Source organism: Dunckerocampus dactyliophorus, unplaced genomic scaffold (assembly GCF_027744805.1).
Source record: "Dunckerocampus dactyliophorus isolate RoL2022-P2 unplaced genomic scaffold, RoL_Ddac_1.1 HiC_scaffold_26, whole genome shotgun sequence".
In the NCBI taxonomy this organism is placed as follows: domain Eukaryota; kingdom Metazoa; phylum Chordata; class Actinopteri; order Syngnathiformes; family Syngnathidae; genus Dunckerocampus; species Dunckerocampus dactyliophorus.
In genome coordinates this window covers 56,037-62,500 of record NW_026559862.1, presented here as the reverse complement: position 1 = coordinate 62,500, position 6,464 = coordinate 56,037, and positions in this window count along the sequence as shown.

Genomic DNA, 6,464 nt, shown 5'->3' with positions numbered 1-6,464 from the left:
AGGGTGTTTCCGGACTTGCCTGCCGCCGTCGCTGCTTCCCACGCACCTTGGAACCGCCCAGGCGGGCACCTGTCCCGAGAGATGGCGGCGATGCGGGGGCCGAACCGGCGCGGCGCCGATGGAGGACAACTGGGTCAGACGGGTCGTCTCGATCTCGCTACCGATAGGTCGGGCAGAGTGCGACACGCGTGTGACGAGGGGACGGCGAACCGCTGCCTCGGCAATCATCGGCTTCACGGGTGCCATGTGCACTTGCCCATTGAGGCCAACCCGCAGGCTGGAGGAGCCGTCCGCCCGAACACCGGCACCACGGCCGGCCGGCGGGGGCCCTCCAAAGGCGGGTCTGGTTTACCGCTAGGTCAGTGGGGGCTCAGGGGGTTGGGGTGCGTGCGAGCGCGGCCGGGTGGGGGGCAATGGCCCCCCGGGTGGCCGCGCCGGAGGTGTCACTCGCCTCCAGTGAGCACTCGGCTCCTCTCTGTCGGACACCCGGAGGTGAAGCGCGGGCCCTGCTACCGCGCCGGAGGTCCCACTGGCCTCCAATGAGCACACTCGGCTCCTCTTTGTCGGACACCCGGAGGTGAGGCGCGGGCCCCTCTTACCCGCGCCGGAGCCTCAGCTTGCCTTCCAGTGAGCTGGGCTCCTTTTTTATTTTCTTTGGAGTGGGCCACCCGGAGGTGGAGAGCGACCCGCAGACGAAGCACGGCCAGGGGCCGCCGGATGCCGCCCATGGCGGGCGCTCCCACTCCTCTGACACCTGCGAAGCAGCAAAGTGCTCCTTTTCGATTCCTTCCGCCACCCGGAGGTGGAGCGCGGACCCAGCCACCGCGCCGGAGCGAGCAGCAGCCTCGCTCCGAGTGTGCGCCCGCAGACGAAGCACGGCCAGAGGCCGCCGGATGCCGCCCATGGCGGGCGCACACACTTTTCTGACACCTACGAAGCACCCAAGTGCTGCTTTTTGGGATTCGCCACCCGGAGGTGGAGCGCGGACAAAGCCACCGCGCCTAGTGTGCACCCGCAGACGAAGCACGGCCAGAGGCCGCCGGATGCCGCCCATGGCGAGCGCACACACTTTGCGGACACCTCGGATTGGCCACCCGGAGGTGGAGAGCGACCCGCAGACGAAGCACGGCCAGGGGCCGCCGGATGCCGCCCATGGCGGGCGCTCTCGCTCCTCGGACAGCTCCATCGGCGCAGCATGGCGCTCGCGGTCGTCATTACCCGCTGGCGAGGCGCGGCCAGGGCCGCCAGGCGTCGCCTATCGCGTGCGCAAACTCCCAGCAAGCACCAACGTGCTCCTTTGGATGTTGTCATCCGGAGGTGATAGCGCGGCCCGGGCCGCCTGACGCGGCCCATCGCGGGCGCTCCTCGTCGGACACCTGCGTCACACAGCCTGGGTGCCAGCTGTGGAGTGACACTTAGAGAAAAAGAAGCACAAGTCACTCATATCAAAGTTCCCGTTCCCTTTTGTTTGTGTCACGCTTGGAAATGCTTGAGAGGTGACACTTTGTCAAAATTGCAGCTGGTGTCTCATCATCATCATCACCGCTGCTCATCAGCCTTCCTTGGATGCCTGCCATGCACGCGGCCCAACGGGGCACTCAGATGGGGTGGGCAGCCCGGACCGCCTTGCGCGGCCCAACACGGGCGCCCAGGGGGACGCGGAAACCCGTTTTAGAAAATAACCTCCAGGGGTTTTCCAAGAGCGGCACAGCCCCAGCTCACGTCCGTGTTTCAGTGCGTCAAAAGCGGATTCAAAAGTGTGCTTTTCTCGGTACTTCCCCTGGAGGTCAGTGTTTCTAAAAACTGGGTTTCCGAAATCGTGCTGGAGGTGTTTTGGTCAACCAGGAAAAATGGCATTTACGGGAGAGGGTAAAGTATACCCCCCCCCCCCCTCTCGGCTGATTTACCCTCTCCCGTAAACGCGTTTTTTCCTGGTCGACCAAAACACTCATTGACTCCCATTCATTTGACACTTTGTCATTTTTTCAGCACTTTTTTCGCGCATTGGGTACTCCGCCCATTGACTCCCATTCATTTGACACTTTGTCGTTTTTCCAGACCTTTTTTCACGCATTGGGTACTCCGCCCATTCACTCCCATTCATTTGACACTTTGTCGTTTTTTCAGCACTTTTTTCGCGCATTGGGTACTCCGCCCCATTCACTCCCATTCATTTCACACTTAGAAAAATCATCCGAGCGGCTCTCCACGCATTTTATAGCCGCTTTGGGGCTCCAGCCGCCTCGGCCTTCATTTCTGACTAGGCTCGTGTGGACTTTGTCGTTTTTTCAGCACTTTTTTCGCGCATTGGGTACTCCGCCCCATTCACTCCCATTCATTTCACACTTTGAAAAATCATCCGAGCGGCTCTCCACGCGTTTTATAGCCGCTTTGGGGCTCCAGCCGCCTCGGACTGCATTTCTGACTAGGCTCGTGTGGACTTTGTCGTTTTTTCAGCACTTTTTTTACACATTGGGTACTCTGCCCCATTCACTCCCATTCATTTGACACTTTGAAAAATCATCCGAGCGGCTCTCCACGCGTTTTATAGCCGCTTTGGGGCTCCAGCCGCCTCGGACTGCATTTCTGACTAGGCTCGTGTGGACTTTGTCGTTTTTTCAGCACTTTTTTTACACATTGGGTACTCTGCCCCATTCACTCCCATTCATTTGACACTTTGAAAAATCATCCGAGCGGCTCTCCACGCGTTTTATAGCCGCTTTCAGACTCCTGCCGCCTCGCCTGCACTTCCGCCTCGGTCCGTTAGGATTTAGGCCTTTTTTCAGCACTTTTTCTCCGTTCCTCCGGGGCGACAGCGGCTCTCCACGCATTTTATAGCCGTTTTCAGACTCCTGCCGCCTCGCCTGCACTTCCGCCTCGGTCCGTTAGGATTTAGGCCTTTTTTCAGCACTTTTTCTCCGTTCCTCCGGGGCGACAGCGGCTCTCCACGCATTTTATAGCCGTTTTCAGACTCCTGCCGCCTCGCCTGCACTTCCGCCTCGGTCCGTTAGGATTTAGGCCTTTTTTCAGCACTTTTTCTCCGTTCCTCCGGGGCGACAGCGGCTCTCCACGCATTTTATAGCCGTTTTCAGACTCCTGCCGCCTCGCCTGCACTTCCGCCTCGGTCCGTTAGGATTTAGGCCTTTTTTCAGCACTTTTTCTCCGTTCCTCCGGGGCGACAGCGGCTCTCCACGCATTTTATAGCCGTTTTCAGACTCCTGCCGCCTCGCCTGCACTTCCGCCTCGGTCCGTTAGGATTTAGGCCTTTTTTCAGCACTTTTTCTCCGTTTCTCCGGGGCGACAGCGGCTCTCCACGCATTTTATAGCCGTTTTCAGACTCCTGCCGCCTCGCCTGCACTTCCGCCTAGGTCCGTTAGGATTTAGGCCTTTTTTCAGCACTTTTTCTCCGTTTCTCCGGGGCGACAGCGGCTCTCCACGCTTTTTATAGCGGTTTTCAGACTCCTGCCGCCTCGCCTGCACTTCCGCCTAGGTCCGTTAGGATTTAGGCCTTTTTTCAGCACTTTTTCTCCGTTCCTCCGGGGCGACAGCGGCTCTCCACGCTTTTTATAGCCGCTTTGGGGCTTTAGCCGCCTCGGCCTGCATTTCTGACTAGGCTCGTGTGGACTTTTTCAGCACTTTTTTTGTGCATTGGGTACTCTCGCCCATTGACTCCCATTCATTTGACACTTTGTCATATTTTCAGCACTTTTTTGGCGCATTGGGTACTCTCGCCCATTGACTCCCATTCATTTGACACTTTGTCATATTTTCAGCACTTTTTTGGCGCATTGGGTACTCTCGCCCATTGACTTCAATGCATTTACTGCAACTCCTGCCTGTGTCCGCCAGAGGGCGTCTGGCTTAACAGCGGCTCTCCACGCTATTTCTATCCGCTTTGAGGCTCCAGGCAGCTCGGCCTGGGTTTCTGAATTTCTCCCTTGACACTTTGTTACTTTTTCACCTTTTTTCTCATTTCATCCAGGGACACAGCGGCTCTCCACAGACTTTCCCGCGGCCCCTGGGCTCCAGGACCCTAGGCATGGGTTTCTGCCTAGCTCCCTTGACACTTTGCCATTTTTTCACCTTTTTTCTCATTTCATCCAGGGACACAGCGGCTCTCCACAGACTTTCCCGCGGCCCCTGGGCTCCAGGACCCTAGGCATGGGTTTCTGCCTAGCTCCCTTGACACTTTGCCATTTTTTCACCCTTTTTCTCATTTCATCCAGGGGCACAGCGGCTCTCCACAGACTTTCCCGCGGCCCCTGGGCTCCAGGACCCTAGGCATGGGTTTCTGCCTAGCTCCCTTGACACTTTGCCATTTTTTCACCTTTTTTCTCATTTCATCCAGGGACACAGCGGCTCTCCACAGACTTTCCCGCGGCCCCTGGGCTCCAGGACCCTAGGCATGGGTTTCTGCCTAGCTCCCTTGACACTTTGCCATTTTTTCACCCTTTTTCTCATTTCATCCAGGGGCACAGCGGCTCTCCACAGACTTTCCCGCGGCCCCTGGGCTCCAGGACCCTAGGCATGGGTTTCTGCCTAGCTCCCTTGACACTTTGCCATTTTTTCACCTTTTTTCTCATTTCATCCAGGGACACAGCGGCTCTCCACAGACTTTCCCGCGGCCCCTGGGCTCCAGGACCCTAGGCATGGGTTTCTGCCTAGCTCCCTTGACACTTTGCCATTTTTTCACCCTTTTTCTCATTTCATCCAGGGCAACAGCGGCTTTCCACAGACTTTGCAGCCGCCCCTGGGCTCCAGGACCCTAGGCATGGGTTTCTGCCTAGCTCCCTTGACACTTTGCCATTTTTCCACCTTTTTTCTCATTTCATCCAGGGACACAGCGGCTCTCCACAGACTTTGCAGCCGCCCCTGGGCTCCAGGCAGCTCGGCCTGAGTTTCTGAATTTCTCCCTTGACACTTTGCCATTTTTCCACCCTTTTTCTCATTTCATCCAGGGACACAGCGGCTCTCCACAGACTTTGCAGCCGCCCCTGGGCTCCAGGACCCTAGGCATGGGTTTCTGCCTAGCTCCCTTGACACTTTGCCATTTTTTCACCCTTTTTCTCAATTCATCCAGGGACACAGCGGCTCTCCACAGACTTTACAGCCGCCCCTGGGCTCCAGGACCCTAGGCATGGGTTTCTGAATTTTTCCCTTGACACTTTGCCATTTTTTCACCCTTTTTCTCATTTCATCCAGGGACACAGCGGCTCTCCACAGACTTTGCAGCCGCCCCTGGGCTCCAGGACCCTAGGCATGGGTTTCTGCCTAGCTCCCTTGACACTTTGCCATTTTTTCACCCTTTTTCTCAATTCATCCAGGGACACAGCGGCTCTCCACAGACTTTACAGCCGCCCCTGGGCTCCAGGACCCTAGGCATGGGTTTCTGAATTTTTCCCTTGACACTTTGCCATTTTTTCACCCTTTTTCTCATTTCATCCAGGGACACAGCGGCTCTCCACACACTTTAGAACCGCCCCTGGGCTCCAGGACCCTAGGCATGGGTTTCTGCCTAGCTCCCTTGACACTTTGCCATTTTTTCACCTTTTTTCTCATTTCATCCAGGGACACAGCGGCTCTCCACAGACTTTGCAGCCGCCCCTGGGCTCCAGCCAGCTCGGCCTGAGTTTCTGAATTTCTCCCTTGACACTTTGCCATTTTTTCACCTTTTTTCTCATTTCATCCAGGGACACAGCGGCTCTCACAGGCTTTAGAAACGCCCCTGGGCTCCAGGACCCTAGGCATGGGTTTCTGCCTAGCTCCCTTGACACTTTGCCATTTTTTCACCCTTTTTCTCATTTCATCCAGGGACACAGCGGCTCTCACAGACTTTAGAACCGCCCCTGGGCTCCAGGACCCTAGGCATGGGTTTCTGCCTAGCTCCCTTGACACTTTGCCATTTTTTCACCTTTTTTCTCATTTCATCCAGGGCAACAGCGGCTCTCCACAGACTTTCCCGCGGCCCCTGGGCTCCAGGACCCTAGGCATGGGTTTCTGCCTAGCTCCCTTGACACTTTGCCATTTTTTCACCCTTTTTCTCATTTCATCCAGGGACACAGCGGCTCTCACAGACTTTAGAACCGCCCCTGGGCTCCAGGACGCAAGGCATGGCTTACTCTCGCCCATTGACTTCAATGCATTTACTGCAACTCCTGCCTGTGTCCGCCAGAGGGCGTCTGGCTTAACAGCGGCTCTCCACGCTATTTCTATCCGCTTTGAGGCTCCAGGCAGCTCGGCCTGAGTTTCTGAATTTCTCCCTTGACACTTTGCCATTTTTTCACCTTTTTTCTCATTTCATCCAGGGACACAGCGGCTCTCCACAGACTTTGCAGCCGCCCCTGGGCTCCAGGCAGCTCGGCCTGGGTTTCTGAATTTCTCCCTTGACACTTTGCCATTTTTTCACCCATTTTCTCATTTCATCCAGGGACACAGCGGCACTCCACAGACTTTACAGCCGCCCC